The sequence below is a fragment of the Podarcis gaigeae genome (genome assembly GCF_964106915.1).
Source record: "Podarcis gaigeae genome assembly, chromosome: 1".
In the NCBI taxonomy this organism is placed as follows: domain Eukaryota; kingdom Metazoa; phylum Chordata; class Lepidosauria; order Squamata; family Lacertidae; genus Podarcis; species Podarcis gaigeae.
In genome coordinates this window covers 8,192,512-8,212,786 of record NC_139678.1, presented here as the reverse complement: position 1 = coordinate 8,212,786, position 20,275 = coordinate 8,192,512, and the positions used below count along the sequence as shown (strand labels likewise).

At 45.8% G+C, this 20,275-nt stretch overlaps 1 long non-coding RNA gene across 1 annotated transcript; it reads left to right on the top strand.

Moving 5' to 3' along the window:
- Positions 1-4,745: 4,745 nt before the first annotated feature.
- LOC310844952 lies at positions 4,746-19,422 on the top strand. The gene is made up of 2 exons (XR_014564395.1): positions 4,746-4,883; positions 19,110-19,422. It is a non-coding gene; the product is annotated as an uncharacterized lncRNA (long non-coding RNA).
- Positions 19,423-20,275: the final 853 nt, after the last annotated feature.

Below are 20,275 nucleotides of genomic sequence, written 5' to 3'. Positions count from 1 at the left end.
TACTTAACCTGAGGTACCACTGTATTGGACCAAAGGCTGGGCAAAACACCACACTGTGCTGTCGAATTGGGTGGCAGCCACGTGCGTCCTTTCTAAGAGCTCGTTCCAATTTAAGAGCTGCTAAAGTTATTTAGGAAAATCATGTGTTGCAGCCAGCACTTCCCTCTGACATACTAACCTGCATCCTAAATAGTCGGAAGCCCCGGGAGGGCTGTACCACGTGCCTCCTCAGAGCATCTGCTCACATTGAGGTAAAACCCCATAAATATACATGAATCGCTATGCATAACTCAAGCTACATAAACGTTACAAAGGAGAGTTGCCTACCAATGGCTTTGCTCGCCTCTGAGAGTAGCTTATTCTCAAAGCATTTATTGTTCTAATACTATTCATAGTTTCTGTGGCATCGGAAGGGATGTTATCGTCCTAATCTAATTCATCTGCACAAAAGCCTTCTAAGGTAAGCAAGACTGAGAAACTGAGACTTATTTACTAAACACCCCCTCTCCCCTTCCTTCACAGGGAGCTTCATGCATGAGTGCAGATTTGAAGTTAGGCCAAATCCCATCCTCTCCATCCCATAATACTTTAAAGTGCACTCAACATCCACCCTCCCCCCCCCAAAAAAAATGCATTTTAGGAGACAATACATATATATTTACACCCTGCCTTTTGCTGTCAGGGCTATCTACAATGTAGTGGGCAGATAAAGGGATATGAAGACTGAATTTGATGTTTGTTTATAAAATTTGTGTCCAACACAAAGGAGTGAAATAATTGTAGGCCTGGAAGGGGTCCCAAGGATCATCTAGTCCAACCCCCTGCGATGCAGGAATCTCAACTATAGCATCCATGACAGATGGCCATCCATCCTCTGGTTAAAAACCTCCAGGGAAGGAGAGCCCACCACCTCCTGAGGGAGACAGCTCCACCACCGAACATCTCTTAGGGTCAGAAAGTTCTTCCTGATGTTTACTCGGAATCTCCTTTCTTGTAATTTGAATCCATTGGTTCTCCTATGAAGATAAGGGCGTCCTATGGAAAAGCAAGACATTCCGGGATCAGATCAGAAACCGGGGTGGCTCCTGAAAATAGGGTGCTGTTCCTGGGAATTAGAAACACTTGGAGGGTCTGCAAGAAGCTGGTGGTTACCCAGGTTTGTGGAAGGATGTGTTAGAGGCCTACCAAGAAGCCAGTGGTTACCCAGGTTTCTGGCTTACGCTAAAATAATATTTCGTGATCAAGGGAAGCCAACTTCATTCAAGAAGCTGGGCTCTGACCAAGTGCCGCAGATGTTTCTCCGGAAAGGGCTGAGGTCCTGCTCTTGCCAAAGCTACTGGCAGAATTCCCACTGCGCTAGCCTGGGAAGAGGCTTTTGCCAGTTAATTGGCTGCTTCTTTCTTCTTGCTGCCTAGGGAAGCACCCTTGCAACAGCTGGACGGATTAGGCTAATCTGAGGAATGTCAGCCAGTTAAGTGCCCTGGGGAGATTGTGATCAATAGGTCAACTATGAGCAACCTTTCAAAAACGTCTACTCTTGATAGCACGTCACACAAGCTGCCCTCTGAGCCGGACTCACTCTTCGTGCGATGCCCTAGGATTTCTTGGGGAATTTCTCTGGGGCAGGTTGTCCAGATTGGTGGACCACACGCTTTGCATCCTGGTTCAATCCCTGGCATCTCCAGGAAAGGCTGGGAGAGAATCCTGCCTCCGTCACAGAGAGAGCTGCTTCCAGGTAGCGTCAACAGTTCTGAGCTAGAGGGACCAATGGCCTGTTTGGGTATTATAAGGCAGCTTCCTAAGGTCTTCTGACTGCTCCTGCTTTGCTCTGCAGCCTCAGTTGGGATGTGTATCAAGGCAGGGATGGTCAACATGGGGCCTGTCAGTACACAAGTGCATGAAGAGACCTTCCCTGTTCCATGGGGAATCCCCGGTCCTCTCTCCCACTGAAATTAGGCTTGAGAAGAAGCATCATCACCAGGTGTTATGTACTGAGTTGAATAGGATCCAAAATGCAGCAGTCTGATTGGTCCTAGAACAATAGGATCCAGAATGCAGCAGTCAGGTTGGTCCTAGAATAATAGGATCCAGAATGCAGCAGTCTGATTGCTCCTAGAATAATAGGATCCAGAATGCAGCAGTCTGATTGGTCCACAGGAGCCACCCAATCCAACTCCAGGTGGAAGTGAATCTGCAACCTGATTGGCCTACAGGAGAATCCTGGAATTAGCCAATAACGTGGGGCCCATTGTGTAAATAATGTATATAAAGCAGACATTCTGGGGAACTTCCATTCCTCTTCACCACTATGAGCTGAATAAAGAGCATGAAATCCACTCTCGACTCCGAGTATATTTCACCAACAAAATAGGTTATGACATGTGCTTTGTTGCAGAGTTGTGTGATGTCCACAACAGCTTCTTGGAACCCCAAAAGATATCCAGGAACTGCAAGAAAAGCCCTGCTGAATCTGGCCAATGGACTGTCTTGTCCAGCATCTTGCTATCACAGTGGCCAACCTGGCGCCTGTGGGAAACCCACAAGCAGGACCTGAGCGCAACAGCACACTGCCCGCCTGCGACTCCAAGAAACTGGCATTCAGAGGCATAATACCTTTGACCGTGGAGGGAGAGCTTAGGCATTGTTACAAGTTGCCATTGACAGTCTTTCCTCCATGAATTGGTCTAATAATCTTTTAAAGTAAGTGGCCAGCACGACAGAGATGGTGCAATGGGATCACACAGTGTCAGAGCTGCACATTTTCTTCTCACTGGGAAGTCAGGTTACGCCCCAAGAGAAAGAAAGAGAGAGAGATTGACTAGCTCAGGGCCATCCACACAGTTGCACAGACCCTCCAAGTGTCTCGATTTTCCGGGGACAGTCCTGGATTTACAGAAGCCGTCCTGGTTTCTGATTTGATCTCAGAAAGCCCTGCTTTTCCTTAGGATGTCCCTATTTTCATCAGAGAAATGGAGTGTTTGGAGTTATGCAATTCCCCAAGCCAAGGAGATAAGTAACTATACAACCTTCAGAAGACATCTGAAGGCAGCCCTGTATAGGGAAATTTATAAATGTTAAATGTTTTATTATGTTTGGAATGTTTTATTATGTTGGAAGCTGGGCAACCCAGTCTGATGGGTGGAGTATAATTCTTATTCTTAGTCATATCCTTACTCTTGTTCTTACTCTTGCTCTTATTATGGAATAAAGGTAAAGGGACCCCTGATCATTAGGTCCAGTCGTGACCGACTCTGGGATTTCGGCGCTCATCTCGCTTTACTGATCGAGGGAGCTGGCGTACAGCTTCCAGGTCATGTGGCCAGCATAACTAAGCCCCTTCTGGCAAACCAGAGCAGTGCACGGAAACACCGTTTACCTTCCTGCCAGAGCGGTCCCTATTTATCTACTTGCACTTTGACATGCTTTTGAACTGCTTGGTTGGCAGGAGCAGGGACCGAGCAATGGGAGCTCACCCCGTCACGGGGATTCGAACCGCTGCCCTTCTGATTGGCAAGTCCTAGGCTCTGTGGTTTAACCCACAGCGCCACCCCGAGTCCCTATTTACTGCATTTATCTCCCAACGTTTTCTCCAAGTACACGGTTCAACCTCAATTCTCAGATAATCCCTAGGTTAAGCAGAGGCTGTGACTGGCCCAAGGAGTAGGGATTTGAACTCTGATCTGCCAGGTCCTAGTCCAACACTCTACCCGCTACACCATAATGGCTTCCTAGAGCCCTTCTGCTATGGGGCAGGTCTATAAATGAAGTAGGTAAATAAATACGGGGAAAGCAAAGAGAAGGATGTGAAATATTTTCCTGGAAGCTTGAATTTCTTTCATTCTGAATTGGTTTAGTTGAAGTTTTAATGTGCTGTGAACTGCTTTTAGATTTTTCCTCTAACTATTTTAGATTTTTCCCTACTATTTCCTCTAACTATTTTAGATTTCCCCCTACTACTATGGAATAGGATGTCCCTATTTCCATCAGAGAAATATTGGAGGGTATAATTGCATGGCAGAGGGAGGGGTTTTTGAACCCGGGTCTCCCTGGTCCCCATCCAGCACTCTATCCACTACTCAATGTGCAGGCATGAGACATAGCCAAATGCAGCCTGATAAGATCCCACAACCGATGCGACTTCTCTAAAATCGTTTGCACTCCCCTGGCCTGTGCTCTGCTGGAGGAATGCATATCTAACAGGGGAGGAAAGAGACATTATACAACAAGCCATATTGCCTAACACCAGAAGGCAATATGCACAGCTGGAGCCCAAGGTTGTCCCAGTTCACACTCGCATGTGATGGCCGCCTTGGAGCGCCACCTGATTCTCTGCTCTGACCTCTCCCGGATAGCTCGGCCAGCAATAACAGACCCTGGCTTGAGTCCTGCTGTCTCTGAGATCAGGACAACAGGGCAAAGCATGGGATGGTCTGACCAAGACACTGTCAATCCTGGAGACAAGAGTTCTTCCAAGTCGAACAATAGGGTCCTGCTGCAAGGATGTAATCGGCAGAGTTTCCCCCTTTGAATCACGTTTGCATGTCCTAACACATAACAGGGAAGGGCTGCAGCTCAGTGGTAGGCCCAGGATTGATCTGTGGTATCTCTGTTCAGTATAGTAATTTAGTTCACTAAAATTGTAAATGCTTGTATGCATCACTATGTGTTTAAATTTGATTGGCTGGTAACTGAATTCCAGAGAGTTCTCTAGCAGTTCTGGCTAATGTCGGTCACATGGGAGTTATCTCGTGAAGGAGGGACTCCATTTTACATGAAACGAGATGACTGTGTTTTAGAATCCATTGTGAACACTGCTACGTTGAATGGAGTGTTAGAGAGCATCTTCTCTGCTTGGAAGAAGGAAAGCAAAGCTGCAGGAGAAGGTAAAAGTGGAAAACTCTCATAGGAGCTGCAAGGCATGGCCTAAAATGCTGAGCTCTGGAAAGAGAGGAAAATGAGATTGCTTGGAAGTTAGAAGAAGAGACTGTAAGCCCATGCTTAGAGAAGCAGGTGACTGTAAATATCATGTTTTAATTTATGCAGTGCTTTTTTTCTTTAAAAAAATGTTTAGGGGTACTTTCATTTTCCTACTCAATGAGGTCAAACAACAACAACAACAACAACAACAACAACAACAATAAAGTTATACTCCGCCCATCTGGGCAGCTCCAACAAAATATTAAAAACACAATAAAACATCACAGGGTTGCCTTCAGATGTCTTTTAAAAGTCAAATAGATGTTTATTTCCTTGACATTTGATGGGAGGGCGTTCCACAGGGTGGGCACCACTACCGAGAAGGCCCTCTGTCTGGTTTAGGGGTATTCGTACCCCTGCGTACCCCCAGAAAAAAAGCACTGAATTCATCTATAACTATGTTTCTTCAAGTAAAGTTTTTGAATATTATAGTCTGGACACTGGTTCAATTTCCAAAGAAGGGTATCAGTCATATATATGATTTGAGCTTCTCAGCACTGTTTTTGCTACCCTTACTCCAGCCGCCTCCAGGTTGGGCTGGGAATGTCCCCTGTCTGAAATCCTGGAGAGTGTCTGCCAGGCAGTGTAGGCAATGCTGAGCTACGTGGATCAGTGGTTTGTCTCAGTAAAGTCAAATTCCTGTGGCCACTTCTGCTCTGGAGATCTTCCTGCTGCCTCTGCCATCTGACCCAAGCTTGGTGGCAACTGGCGTGAAGCCTCTCCTTTGTGGCATCCTGTTGATGTGGCATCCTCTTTCTAGAAAGCCCATCTCACATTGATGTCCTTTTAGCCTCACCTGAAGACTTCATTTCCTCACTCGTCGAGCGTTATCATCTAGTTTTATTGCCACTTTTATTCCAGTCATTTATTGGTTGTTTTATGGCGCTTTTCAAAATTGCACTTCTTCACAAAGCGTTCCAGGGGAAGGTGGCAAGGAAATCTAATCAATTGCTCAATCAATGAAGAGTGTGTGGCACAAGGCAAGGTGCAGGCGATAACTCCTAAGAGAGCCGAAAGCGGTTTGGCACAGACACAACCTTGGTCTAGTTAGGAAGGACCATGTTTCTTTTGTCTGGCCAAACAGGTTCAGCAGGATTATGCAACACAACTGAAACCTGAAGATCTTCTCTTATCAGAAGAGATAGTGGGATGAATGTACGCTAGGTTACCTGCAGGTGCCAGTGTGCCTTCTACAGCACCCATGAAAGGTCTCATGGAAATATTGCTTCAAAAAATCACAGTGTATGCCGAATAAAGTTTAAAATATTAACTGATGCGAAAGAAAGAGGGGGATTTGCCCTGCCAGACTTGAGGTTATATTATGAATCTGCAGCCTTCTGCTGGTTGAAAGATTGGATCTTACTGGAAAACACTGATGTCCTAGATCTGGAAGGGTTTGACAATGCTTTTGGGTGGCATGCATATTTGTGGTATGACAAGGTTAAAGTGCACAAACTGTTTAAAAACCACATTGTTAGGAGAGCAATTTTAATGGTCTGGACAAAATATAAAGACTTATTGGAGAGTAAGACTCCGAGGTGGCTCTCACCGGTGGAGGCCAAGGCACGTAAGAGACCTAACATGGAGGCCAATTGGCCTAAATATGGGGAAATTATTGAAAAGATTGGAGACAATTGGAGGTTGCAGAGCTTGGAAAAATTAAAAAACAAGGTGCGAGATTGGTTGCATTATGCACAAATTCAAGAGGTCTTTAAAGTAGACAAGAAGGTTGGATTCCAGGTGGAAAAATCGAAACTAGAGACAGAATTGTTAGAACCAAAAAGTAAACTACTTTCGAGAATGTATAACCTGCTGCTTAAATGGAATACTCAGGATGAGACAGTCAAATCCGCCATGATAAAGTGGGCGCAGGATTTGGGGCATAACATTATGTTTGAAGACTGGGAAAGGTTATGCAACTCCGGAATGAAATTTACGGCATGTAGTGCCTTGAAGGAAAACATTATGAAAATGATATACCGGTGGTACATGACCCCAGTCAAGCTTGCTAAGATATATCACCTGTCTGATAATAAATGTTGGAAATGTAAAGAGGCGGAAGGGACATTCTTTCACCTCTGGTGGACCTGCCCGAAAGTGAAGGCCTTTTGGGAAATGATTCATAATGAACTAAAAAAGGTATTTAGATTTACCTTACCTAAGAAACCAGAGGCCTTCCTCCTGGGCATGGTGGACCAGAGAATGCTTAAGAAGGACAGAACTTTTTTTATGTATGCTACTACAGCAGCAAGGATCTTGATTGCAAAGCATTGGAAGTCACAAGATTTACCCACACTGGAGGAATGGCACACGCAGTTGATGGACTACATGGAACTGGCCGAAATGACAGGCAGAATTCGAGACCTGGGAGAAGAAACAATCGAGGAGGACTGGAAAAAATTTAAGGACTATCTGGAAAAACACTATAAGCTGTATGAATGTTAAAAAATGCACCTTTTAGGAAACTCTAGCTTCAGTAATGTTAAACTAAAGAAATGGAAATTAAGGCACAAGAAGTCTGAGATAAGAATAAGGAAATAACTTTATTGTGTTTAAATGAAAATGCACATGATTCGGGTTATAACACATTTGAAATTGGGTAACATGATAAAACGAAGGATACAATAAGTAATGAAATAAGTTAACAAATTGCTGATGTTATGTTCACAGAGAATGCAGGGTTGGGAGGATGTGGGGAAGTCCAGTAGATTTGGAAAAAAGAACAAGAAAATTTGTAATCTTTTTACTTTATTCTCATAACATGCTCTTTATTCTTTTTTCTGTATTTTACAAACTTAATAAAAAATATTAAAAAAATAAGAGCTTAAAGTATAAAAAAACAAAAACAAAAAACAAAAAATCACAGTGTATGAGGGACTGTCTGTTCCGTTCCTATTTGTACTTGCTCAGCTTCTTGTACATTGAACATGTGCCCCACTCCTTGAAAGATTCCATCAACGGTGTCTCCGAAAATTTTTACACATCACCTGGGAAGACAGGTGAACTAATGCCAGTGTACTGGAAGAAGATCACCAGTGTGGAAGAGATGATTCTTCAACATCAACTTCGTTGGACTGGTCATGTTGTGTGGATGGCTGATTATCGTCTTCCAAAGCAACTACTCTATTCCGAACTTAAAAATGGAAAGCGTAATGCTGGTGGTCAACAAAAGAGGTTTAAAGACTGTCTCAAGGCAAATATAAAAAAATGTAATATAAACACCAACAACTGGGAAACACTGGCCTGCGAGTGCTCCAGTTGGAGAACAGCCTTTACCAAAGGTGTCATGGGCATTGCTCAAACTCAGGACAAAAGGGAGAAACGCGCTAGGACGAAGGCATGCTTGGGACACCCTCACGATGGTCAACTCCTGCCGGAAACCTATGTCCCCACTGTAGAAGGACGTGTGGATTCAGAATTGGCCTCCACAGTCACTTACGGACTCATTTATGGGAGACAATCTTACTCGGCTATGAGTGATCGCCAAAGAAGAAGACATTGAACATGCCCCCCACTCACATTTCAGACAACCACATTGTGAAATCATAGCCTTAAGATGTGGATTCTGTTGTTGTTGTTGTTATAAAAGTTGGGTGCCTCCCCCTCTCTCTGCCAAGCAGTAGCAAGAGCCCATGAAATTCCAGGCACACACCCAGGGTCTGTTGTCCTTTGGAGAATTGAGACACTGAGGAGACCGTCCTAGCTTTAAGAAATACGATTTTTTCACCTATTTACACCTTCAGTCTTCATGGAGGGAGTTCAGATCTTACAGCATGGTCATTTCAAGAGGGGCTTGTACCCCACAGCAGTACAGTCCAAGGCATCTCTCCCAGTCAGCCTGCAGCCAACCTGCCCAAGATGGACCCCATTCTTTGTTCTCCCTTCTACCCAGAACACCATGCTAAAAACTCTTCCCCCCCATCAACTCACACCCAGTTACCCTGGCAACCTTTAACCCCTTGTCTCTGTTCACACCTCAGGGCGAGGGCGGAGAGCAGGTCTCTTGCATTGCCAATGGCCTTCAATGGCCCTGTATTGTTGCTTAATGGCCCTAGCTTGGCCAGGTCATTTTGCATAGGCTAGCCCAGGAATTCATCTGCAACTTCTATTCTCCCATCACATCCCAAATAATCAAAATCCTAGCATCTTTTAATTTCTAGGGATTAGGGGGTTCCCCCCCAAAAAAAACTATAACAACATCATCATCACTATCATTTATTAGCTACTTACTGCAAAGGAGACTCTTAAGTGACTTCCAAAAATTACGCGTCAAAAGAATATTGTAAAACCAAAGAAGAAGAAGAGGAGGAGGAGGAGTAGTAGTAGTTTGGATTTGATATCCCGCCTTTCACTCCCTTTAAGGAATCTCAAAGTGGCTAACATTCTCCTTTCCCTTCCTCCCCCACAACAAACACTCTGTGAGGTGAGTGGGGCTGAGAGACTTCAGAGAAGTGTGACTGGCCCAAGGTCACCCAGCAGCTGCATGTGGAGGAGCGGAGACGCGAACCTGGTTCCCCAGATTACGAGACTACCGCTCTTAACCACTACACCGCACTGGCACTGCACTGGCACTGCATTGCAATACAGCTCCAGATCTTATTTATCAACATGCCTGTGCCTGGGAAGGATGCAGATTCCGTCTCGGTCTGCTGAGATTGGATACTGTGAGTTCTTTGTGTGGGCAGCAGCCTAAGAAGGTTGAAGAAATCCTTGCAGTCCGACTGCAGCATTGGGCAGCTCAGACTACAACTCCCATCGGCTCCAAGCAGTACTCCTGGTGCAAGCCTGACCTTGTCCACTCACCATTAGCTTGTTAAAGATTAACCTCGAGAAAGATCAGAGTCCAGTGAAGACGGATTCAAGACCGAGGACTATATCCCAGGGTCACAAAATGCACAATCCCCTTTCATGCTAAATTACCATCCTCTTTCCTTTCAGGAGCGCAACAGAGGCAGGTTTTCATTAAGGCAAATAGGCTCCGTCCCAGCAACCTTAGCCAGCCGGCAGCTGCTTGCCTTCTTATTTAGAAACAGTCCAGTGGCTGGCACTGCCTGCTGCTTTCCTCCTCTGTTGCCTCCCCCCCCCCGTCTGCAATAACACAACTACCTAGGAGGTCCTTAGCACCCAGTTTAAAACTGAAATGTGAAACCTCTCCCCAGGGAGTTTTGCTCAGTGCCTACAGTAGACACCTTTGGGTGCCAGGTGAAAATGGTCCTCTCCAAATGGGCTTTGGGCTGGCTAACATCTTTTATCCTTTTTAATGTGGTTATGGGAGGCGGCTTATCAGTTTGTTTTGTTCTTATTATGTATTTTGTGTCTTGCTATGCATATTGCTATGCTGTGAACCACCCTGAGATCTCTGGATGAATGGTAGTTCATCAATGAATCAATAAATTTCAATGAAATTTACCGTAGTTTTCCGTGTATAAGACAATTTTTTTTTGTTACTAAAATAAAAATAAAAATGGGGTGTCAGGGAACTGACATCGGAGCCAGAAGTGGAGGCAGGGCTCCCAAGCGATGCCGGAGAAGGGCCAAGCAGGGAGAGAGGGGACTCATCAGCTGGGGAAGGAAATCAGCGTAACACCAGGGATAAAGGGGGGTGGATGGGGGAATCAGAGAGAGGGCTCCAGGACTCTTCGCTGGAGACCAGCGGGGAGAGCACAGGTCCTCCGCTACCCACACCCACCCTGCGCAGAAGACTTCCGCGCAGGGAAAGTAGGTGTAGACTTGGCGTCAAAGAACTTCTTTGCTGGAAGAAGTTCAAGAAACGCCCACTGACGGATTCTGCTAGCGACTGAACAGCCACGAAGTGAAGGACTGTCCAGCCAGGAAAGGTTTAACCAGGCTACCTAGCCAGGAGTGGCGGCAACTTACGCACGAGCAACCCCATATAACCAGTACATTGGGGGTCATCTTATACGTGGATAGTGCAGAGCGGGGATCGGGTGATTGTTGGATGTCTGCGTTGAGTGGACAGACGATTGGTGGCTTCGGCAAAGCATGCGATTGGCAGCTGCGGTCCCCCCCCCAAAAAACATCAATTCTGGGCAATCTCCCCCATTAATTTGAAGTCTCAAAAAAATAGGGGTCATCTTATACATGGGGGCGTGTTATACACGAAAAAATACGGTAATTAATAATAATTAATCAAGGAGCTAAACATAGCCACCCTTTGAAATTTGCAGCTTTCCAAATTTTGTAATGCAGTTCTCTGGCTGGGTAATATGTACCAAAATGCCCATTTTAGGATTAAGTGTGCATGACCTAGATGGAGCAGTGATCTGACTCGAGATAAAGCAGCTTTTATCCCTAGATTTCAAAGAGCAAAATAAAACTTTGCATGTTCCCAGCCCTGTTTATACCAATTTTTCATAATTTCACAATTGAACCGATGTTGGGGGGAGGGAGAGAAAGTAACCCAACAAAGACTTAATTGCCCTTCTTTTTTTAGCAATTGAGGGGCGTATGTTGAACTAACCCTTTTCAAATCAAGCTGTGCAGCCCAGTTTCAGCTCCTTTTAGTTCAAACAGCTTGCCTGTTTCCTTTCGAACCAAAATGAAGTGGTTTTGACCTAAAAATATTTGCCGAATTTAGATAAGCAGCTTAAAATAGTCCGAAACCCTCTGTGCATGTGGTTTGTGTGTGAGTGTCATTGTGCACAAAACCGCCCCTAATTTGTTCTGGCCCTGTCAAGGAAAAACACATGGAAGAATAAAATCTGGGCTAGGGGGTTCGAAAATGTGCTTATATTTAATCATTGGAGCAACAGCTGGAGCTTGTTAATCTCTAAGCTGGCTCAACCATTCTTATTATTTTATTTATTTGTTTACAAAACAAGGAAGAACAATGATTGCTTAGACCTAAAGACGTGTTGCTTCAAAAAGGAGCCTGGGGCTGCTGCAAGGTGCCATCCAACTGTCTTAGGGACTCCACTCCGGATTTGTGTAGGGCTTACTCCTGAGCCTTTTCTTCTCCCAAAGATATTCCGCAAGGCAGCAGAGGTTTAGGATCAGAGTCTTCCTTCTCCTGGATGGTCTCCCCTCCCAGGTGGACCAGCCTCACCTGCCCCTCACTTCCCTCTACAGCACGTGCAGAAACCACCTTCTTGACCATCAGACCCACTCTTGGTCTCGTCCACTGGAGCCTGTCTTCACATGAAGGGGAAGCCCCTAGCTCACCGCGGGTTTGAGACCCACCAGCTCCCCTCACCTGGTTTAGCCAGCCAGTCGAAACCATTCCTGGGGTGTGGCCACTGTCACATGTTGACAGCTTCTAGGAGCCACAGGTGAGAGCCAAGTGCAGGGTGCAGACCAAAGATGGAAAGACTACTCCAGAAGGAGTACAATGTATCACCCACCGGAGGTACTACCCCTCCTCTAACACACCATACACCCAATGTAGAATACACAACATGGAAATCATTTAATAAATAAAACAGGCTGCCAGTATAGAGGACATCACAGCCCTTGAAATCTTTTGAGCCAGACCCAGGTCCAGAGATTACCAGGTTTGCCTTGGTTTGCCTCAGTTGGCTCCTGATGTCAGTGCTCAGACGAGGAGCTTCCTCTCTCACACACAGTCTACCCATGGTTGTGGGTTCAAGTCCCACATTGGGCAAAAGATTCCCGCATTGCAGGAGGTTGGACCAGGTGGCCCTCGTTGTCCCTTCCAACTCTACAGTTCTGTTATTCTCGTGGCCCCTGAAAGACTAGTCGATGTTGAGGGGCATAAACATTTGTGTAAAAGCGTAGCCCAATGCCCTAATAGATCCGTTAGTCTTTCAGGGACCTAAAGGAAACATTGCCGATTTCAATAAAGAGAGGATGATGATGTTTGATGAGGAGGCCAAGGAGGAGGATAGATTATAATATAGATGAGAGGCGGTTTTCCCTCCATTCAGTCTCACACGTACAATTCATTATGTGCAGAGAGAAAAGAGTCTCCATTGCTCCTTATCAGCTCCTTTGTGTGTGCATGACATTTTAAATGCAGCGTGGGACAAGCATATGTCGAGTGATTGATCTGTTTGTGCTACCTACTACAGATGGCTTCTTCCATTGAACGACTGGCCTATTTTTGGATGCCTGCTTTCCACTCTCTCTCTCTCCCTCTGTCTGTGTGTCTCCCTTGTTTCTAGCAAAGAGCTCTTTCCCAGCTAAACAAGACAGGAATAGTTTCCATCCGATCACCCAGGATTGGAAGAGCAGCGTGGAGGGGGCTGGAGAGAAGAAAGTAAGAGGACACACACACACACCCCGCCTTGCAGTTTGCATTTCCTCATGCAGACAGACCCCTTGAGATTTGCAACTTTACATCTTGTCAACAGTTAATTGGTTGAAATTATTCTTGGCGGGGGTGGCGGTGTAGATTTTAACTGGATGTGCCTAGAAGGCCACAGAGAACAAATTATTCCCTATGAATAATTCCTGCGAAACATTACCCCGCCCCCTAGAACATAGCAAAGATCTGCCCACCCACAAGGCTTGTCTTATTAAAGGAAATCAGAATATGGATGGATGTGTGAAATATAAGGACCTAGGAAGTTGCCTTGTACAGAGTCAAACCATTGGTCCATCTAGTTCAATATTGTCTACACTGACTCCTTGGAGGCTTTTCATCAGAGGTGGGATGGCCAACTGTCACGGATGCTTTAGCTGAGATTCCTGCATTGCAGCGGGTTGGACTAGATGACCCTTGGGGTCCTTTCTAACTCTACAATTCTGTGATTCCTTGATTCTAAGCAGCTGCCTTCTGTGGGAAATGCTGGGTTGGAGGAGCACAGGGACACACACACCTGGCAGGGGGAGGCATGAGGGCTATAGCTCCTGGTAGAGCATCTGTTTTGCATGCAGAGGATCTCAGGTTTAAACACCCCCCCCCCCAGCATCTCCACCTAGACGCCTACTTGAAACCTGGCAGAGCTGCTGCTAGTCCGTGTGGACAATATTGAGCTATATGGCATGAAGTGCAGGCAACTCCATTTATATAATAATAATAATAATAATAATAATAATAATAATATATTATTATTATTATTTATACCCCGCCCATCTGGCTGGGCTTCCCCAGCCACACTGGGCGGCTTCCCAAAAAGTATTAAAATACCGTAATACATCAAACATTAAAAGCTTCCCTAAACAGGGCTGCCTTCAGAAGTCTTCTAAAAGTTTGGTAGTTGTTCTTCTGTTTGATATCTGGTGGGAGGGCGTTCCACAGGGAGGGCGCCACTACTGAGAAAGCCCTCTGCCTGGTTCCCTGTAACTTGGCTTCTCGCAGTGAGGGAACCGCCAGAAGGCCCTCGAAGGAGGACCTCAGAACGATGGGGGAGGAGACGCTCCTTCAGATATACTGGACCAAGGCCGTTTGGGGCTTTCAAGATCAGCACCAACACTTTGAATTGTGCTCGGAAACGTACTGGATGCCAATGTAGGTCTTTCAAGACTGGTGTTATATGGTCTCGGCGGCCGCTCCCAGTCACCAGTCTGGCTGCCGCGTTCTGGATTAGTTGTAGTTTCCGGGTCACCTTCAAAGGTAGCCCCAAGTAGAGCACATTGCATTAGTCCAAGCGGGAGATAACCAGAGCATGCACCACTCTGGCGAGGCAGTCTGCAGGCAGATAGGGTCTTGGCCTGCATACCAGATGGAGCTGGTAAACAGCTGCCCTGGACACGGATTTGACCTGTGCCTCCATGGACAGCTGTGAGTCCAAAATGACTCCCAGGCTGCGCGCCTGGTCCTTCAGGGGCATAGTTACCCCATACAGGACCAGGGAATCCTCCACACCTGCCCACCTCCTGTCCCCCCAAAACAGTACTTCTGTGGCGGTTGCATTTTGAGTCATTGCATGAATTGTGTGCAGTCAGAACACCCATTGAAAAAGCTTGCAAACACCTCGTTCTGCCCCCACTCTGCCCCTTTTTATGACATTTGGGGGTCACTTCCTGGTTCGGTGCGATGCATGTGTGTGGTCACCAGAGATTCCTTCTCACCCACAGGATTGTGGGTGCCCACTGCCACAATGCAGATGAGTGACATCACATGCACTACATTCTTCAACATCAACTTCGTTGGACTGGTCATGTCGTTCGGATGCCTGATGATCGTCTTCCAAAGCAACTACTCTATTCTGAACTTAGAAATGGAAAGCGTAAGGCTGGTGGTCAACAAAAGAGGTTTAAAGACTCTCTCTAGGCAAATCTAAAAAAATGTAGTACTGTATAAACACCGACAACTGGGAAACACTGGCCTGCGATCTCTCAAGTTGGAGAACAGCCTTTACCAAAGGTGTCATGGGTTTTGAAGATGCTTGAACTCAGGACGAAAGGTAGAAACATGCTAAGAGGAAGGCGTGCTTGGCAAATCCACACCGTGATTAACTCCCTCCCGGAAACCTATGTCCCCACTGTGGAAGGATGTGTGGATCCAGAATTGGTTTCCATGGTCACTTACGGACTCTTCTTCCGCCTCCACTCTGCAGCCAGCTAGGCACCATTTTCCATGGGGAGGAACTTGGACTCGGAGGCAGACTCTGCCTGGTTTCCTCTAACTTCACTTCTTGCAATGAGGTAACTGCCAGAAGACCCTCAGAGCTGGAGTTCTGTGTCTGGGCTGAACGATGGAGGTGGAGATGCTCCCTCAGATATACAGGGCCAAGACGGTTTAGGGCTTTAAAGGTCAACACCAACACTTTGAATTGTGCTCGGAAACATACAGGGAGCAACGTAGATCCTTTAGGGCCAGTGTTATATGATCACCAGTCTAACTGCCGTTCATTCATTGATCTTTTGTCATTTATATCTCACCTTTTCTCAGCTCAAGGTGGTGGTTCTCTTCCTCCCCATTTCATCCACACAACAACCCTGTGAGGCAGGCTACACTGAGAGCCTGAAAACTGACCTCAAGGTCACCCAGTGAGCTTCAGAGTTGAGCAGGGATTTGAACTCTGGCCACTCAGGTCCTAGTCCAACACTCTGACCACAACACCACAGTAGCTTGGCTGGACTTAAGCAGTGGATCCCGAGGTGCTGAGTGTGTTGGAAGCATGAGAAGTCTCTTGGAATGTTTTGAGAGGAAAGAATGTCCTGAGGTACTGCCAAGTGAAGTGTGTGTGAATGCATCTCTGGGGAGAAGGCATCTGTGCTTTTGCTTGGGTCATTTTTCCTGTTCCACAGTATAGACTGCCCAACCGTGACCAGAAGGAAAACCCCCTTCTGCGTATGCCTACCTTTTCCACCCCGCTCTTTTTCATCCCTGAATTTGCAGCCTTTTTAGGGTCATAGTATAATCGGAGTGAAGTTGAAAATGAGGACAGCCAAGATCTCCTGGCACTCGCTTTGGACAAAGAGTTGGGATTTCTGAATGCTTAAGACCTCGGTCCTCTACTAGAAAACAAAGAAAAAAGGAAATGAAACACACCATAAAGAAGATAATCTAAATATAGCTTTGCTAGGGAGATATGCGCATATATGTGCACAGGTGGCAGCAACACACGCTTTGTGCAGTAACAGAAGATGCCCCAAATAAAGGCAATTTAATAACGTGCACACAGTCTCACAACCCCCTTGTGATGTGGCTAGCATGGCCAGGAGAGAAAGGCTTGGCGAAGTTGGAATTTGATTTGAAAGTGGCGCCAAATGTAATTTCTATAATACCCAGGGAAACACACAACAAAAGCATTCTATTAAGGTTACAACACTTTGCAGATGGAAGCCCTTGTGGATGCTGCGTTAAAATGGTTTCTTCTAAAAAGGTAAAAGGACCCCTGACCATTAGGTCCAGTCGTGACCGACTCTGGGGTTGCGGTGCTCATCTCCCTTTATTGGCCGAGGGAGCCGGCGTACAGCTTCCGGGTCATGTGGCAGCATGACTAAGCCACTTCTGGCAAACCAGAGCAGCACACGGAAACGCCGTTTACCTTCCCGCCGGAGTAGAACCTATTTATCTACTTGCACTTTGACGTGCTTTCAAACTGCTAGGTGGGCAGGAGCAGGGACCGAGCAACAGGAGCTCACCCCGTTGCGGGTATTCGAGCTGCTGACCTTCTGATTGGCAAATCCTAGGCTCTGTGGTTTAACCCACAGCGCCACCCGCGTCCCCTATGGTTTCTTCTACTTTCCCTTATTTTATTTTATTTTTAAATGGGGGGGGGGAACAGTTTACTTATCCAGCTAAGGAGAGATTTCATCTCAACCAATGCAGAATTTGAACCATGCTCTGTTTCAACAATATTCAAAGACAATGGTCCACAATATTGAGGGAACCTGGGCGAGTTACATCCCACATTATTCCCAGCTTCTTGGTAATCTCCTGGTTCTTAGTGAGATCATTCCCATACTCTCCAACTTTTCTCTAGTGAAAATAGGGACATCCTAAGGATCATATCAGAAACAGGGATGGAAACTTGGAGAGTCTGCATTCCTTAACAAATGTACTCCATTTAGAATGCTTAGGAACACGGGGAGCTGCCTTACACAGAGTCAGACCAGTGGGACATTTGGCACAATACTGTCTAGACTGACCGCGAGCAGCAATTCAGAATTTCAAACAGGAGTTTCGAAATGCTGGAGTTTGAACTCAGGACTCGCTGCCTGCTAAGCAGAAGTTCTACCACTCAGTTTGGGAAAGGAGAGTCTTCCATCTCAATGCTGGTGGTTGGATGTTCAGCTCCCATACAGCTGGAGGCACTCCCACAACGACAACAAGGGGTTGTAGCCAACAATTTTTTTTCTAAACCACCCGAAATTAATAGATCTAAGTCCGTCATGTTCCTTAATTTCTTTGTAGGAATAATAGTGAGGTAGGAGAGCTGAGAATAATGCCAATATATTTCACATCTGGCAACCAATGCGCCCCTTGGGTTTCAGATAAATTATGGGCAGACAAGTCTAAGAAGCCTGGGACACAAATTTTCACTGCCCTCTAGCGGCTATGGTGCCTTATTTACCAGAAGTAATGCATTGAGTGTTAACTCTGGGGGTGTATACTCAATGCTGACTAAACTAAGCCTCCAGAAAGGAGAGTGGCACGTCCCCATGTCCAACTGAGGTTTGTCTGCATCCAGTTGTGCCAACAAAGCTCTGCCCCAGCAGGTTCACAAGGGGTTCCAAATTCAACAGGCTGGTTTGTGGGTTAGCTTGGAGGCAATGCCCAATTCATCAAGGTCAAGATCTTAAATTTCCCGGAGATTTTTCCCTGGTCAGTGTTGCAGCCCTAGTTGGACACGTGTGATTGTGAAGAGCCTTTGCCCTGCAAGGAGTTGCTGTAATAAAGCATGACAGCGGCTCATTGCCAAACGGAACAGAACGAGGTGCTAAGTCTAGTGTCCATCATTTTTATGCACAGAACGCTTTTCTGTAACTGGGAGTCTTCATGGTTAAATGCTACAACCTGCTGTTGAGTTCAGGCATTGCACATTCTCTGCCCCATCTCCCTATGTATGTTTTAAAGGAGCTTTTAGTTCACCAAAATAGCTAAATTTCCCCACAGTGTTTGTCATACAATCCTGAACACAATTTCAGGTGGACTACAACTTCTATCATCGTTGACTTTTGGTCATGCTGGTTATTTGATTATTAATGTAAATCTGTTTTGTTTAGTTAAGTTTTTACCTCTTTCTTCAGTACATTTTTATTTTATTTTATTTTATTTTATTGCTATGGCTAGTGGCTGATGCAAATAAAGATTCTTTTAATCTGGGGCAGATGAGAGTCCACAGACCTTTGTTCTAGGTATTTTGTGGGAATAGCTTCTGAGTAAACTTTGCAACTGTTAGGCTGCCAAGCAATACAATGCACATTTACCGTATTTTTTGTTCTATAAGACGCACTTTTCCCATCCTAAAAAGTAAGGGGAAATATGTGTGTTATGGAGTGAATGCAGACTGTGCAGCTATTGCTGCGCACTGATCCCTCTTGCTCTTCTGGCTTCAGGGATAGCCACACAAAGCCTCCAGAGCGCTCCTTCGCTCAAGAGGCTTTGCGTTGGTTTCTTGTTTCTTGTTTTCCTCCTAGGTGCCTCTTATGGTCGGGTGTGTCTTATAGAGCGAAAAATACGGTACTTTGGCTGTAAACAAAGAAGGCTTCCTTCTGAGTAAATATTAATAGTTGTGCTATAAAATTCTGTTTTTCAGATCTCCTTGCTGGCCTTCTGGAGGGTGTACACCAAAACTATAGCTCTGCAAGAGGTAAACTTCAGTTCCCAGGAGCCTTTGAGGGAAGCAGTGTGCTTTAAATGTATGGCATGGACTATCTGATGATAAGCGCCGGCTCCCTCGGCCTGAAAGCAGAGATGTGCACTACACCCCATAGTCAAATTCAACTGGATGTAACCATCCTCGGGTTCTTTACCTTTTACTTTTATTACTTTCTGTGATCTGAACACTATGTTTCTGTTGATGTAGCGTAGAGTCACTTTGGAGAATAGAAGACATGGTGGAAACAGTACTTTAAGGAAAAGGGTTTATTCAGCTGTCTACACCTTCAATCTGCATGGAGGAAGTCCAGATCTTACGGCATGGTCAGTTCGTTGTTGTTGTTGTTTAGTCGTTTAGTTGTGTCCGACCCATGGACCAGAGCACGCCAGGCACTCCTGTCTTCCACTGCCTCCCGCAGTTTGGTCAGTCTCATGTTTGTGGCTTCAAGAACACTGTCCAACCATCTCGTCCTCTGTCGTACCCTTCTCCTTGTGCCCTCAATCTTTCCCAACATCAGGGTCTTTTCCAGGGAGTCTTCTCTTCTCATAAGGTGGCCAAAGTATTGGAGTCTCAGCTTCAGGATCTGTCCTTCCAGTGAGCACTCAGGGCTGATTTCCTTAAGAATGGATGTGTTTGATCTTCCATGGGACTCTCAAGAGTCTCCTCCAGCACCATAATTCAAAAGCATCAATTCTTTGGCGTTCAACTTTCTTTTTGGTCCAGCTTTCACTTCCATACATCACTACTGGGAAAACCATGGCTTTTACTATACGGACCTTTGTTGGCAAGGTGATGTCTCTGCTTTTTAAGATGCTGTCTAAGTTTGCCATCGCCTTTCTCCCAAGGAGCAGGCGTCTTTTAATTTCGTGACTGCTGTCACCATCAGCAGTGATCATGGAGCCCAGGAAAGTAAAATCTCTCACTGCCTCCATTTCTTCCCCTTCTATTTGCCAGGAGGTGATGGGCCCAGTGGCCACGATCTTCGTTTTTTTTGATGTTGTGCTTCAGACCATATTTTGCGCTCTCCTCTTGCACCCTCATTAAAAGGTTCTTTAATTCCTCTTCACTTTCTGCCATCAAGGTTGTATCATCTGCATATCTGA